Here is a 995-nt window from a genome sequence, read left to right as displayed (position 1 = left end):
ACAATGTTAGTTTAAATGGTTAACCTAGATAAATGTGTGCTATTAGGCGTGTATCCAATCGTTTGTGCAGAGAAGCTAAAGCGCGCTTTGCAGGACATGGAGTCGCCAGCACGATCACTTGCATTTTTTTCTTATAACAGTGGAAACAACCGTCATTTTTGCTCATAAAGGTAAGAGTAATACATAATTCGGGACTATTAAGGGTCTACTTTTATTTGTGTGCACTCACAATATCAGCATACGTTGTGCTTTTTTAGAAAACAAACAGGATGTGCTTTCTGCCGTCTCGGTTTTGAGCAGGAGCGCTTCACAAAAATGAACCGAAACTCAGCAAATATTCTATTTCCCCTGGGGCATTCATCATGGTAATTACTTGCTGGGGTTTTGCGTCAAGCTTTGCTTGCGCTTTAACGTGGAACTCTTCCAGCACTCGCTGCTGCTGGACACGCTGGTCTCGTGTTGTTTCCACCAGCGTGGCAAATCTTTTTCATCACCATAATAATTGATGAATATCTAAAATATAAAAATAAGAAGGAAGCAAGCCCGATGCCCGGCCCACGTCTGAGCTATGACGTGAAAATTGTCCCGAAGCCGTAAATAAGTCTGGGCCCGTCAGGCTCGGGCTGAAATGCAGGGCTCTAAAGCGCAGCTTGTTGTGTTTAAGCAGCAAAAATACACACAAAATGGCCATCCTGGCCACACAGTTAAATAAATTATAATATTCAGTGATGTGATATGTGAAATGTGGAGTAACGTCTGGCGCAGTTGCAGCTTGTACTTATTACTAAAACAAGAAAGCAAACAAGTAGCATTAATAGTCATGAATTTTAGTTAACATGCTATGATAATTTGAACAGATTTTTATTCTTATTGTAAAATAATGGAACATGTAGGTCATGAATATTGTCTCAAAAGTCATAGAGAAGTCATAGAAATGTATTGATAAAAATGTGTAAGAACCCTATATATATATATATATATATATATATATATAC

General features: G+C 38.5%; 1 protein-coding gene across 1 annotated transcript in view; it reads left to right on the top strand.

The window, feature by feature from the left end:
- The window catches only part of LOC107753127 (E1A-binding protein p400-like), a 63,546-nt gene that overhangs the window by 59,731 nt on the left and 2,820 nt on the right, over nucleotides 1-995 (top strand). The window lies entirely within an intron of this gene.

The sequence above is a fragment of the Sinocyclocheilus rhinocerous genome, unplaced genomic scaffold, assembly GCF_001515625.1.
Source record: "Sinocyclocheilus rhinocerous isolate Xijiao unplaced genomic scaffold, SAMN03320098_v1.1 scaffold20, whole genome shotgun sequence".
Lineage (NCBI taxonomy): Eukaryota > Metazoa > Chordata > Actinopteri > Cypriniformes > Cyprinidae > Sinocyclocheilus > Sinocyclocheilus rhinocerous.
This window is presented reverse-complemented; position numbering and strand designations above follow the sequence as displayed.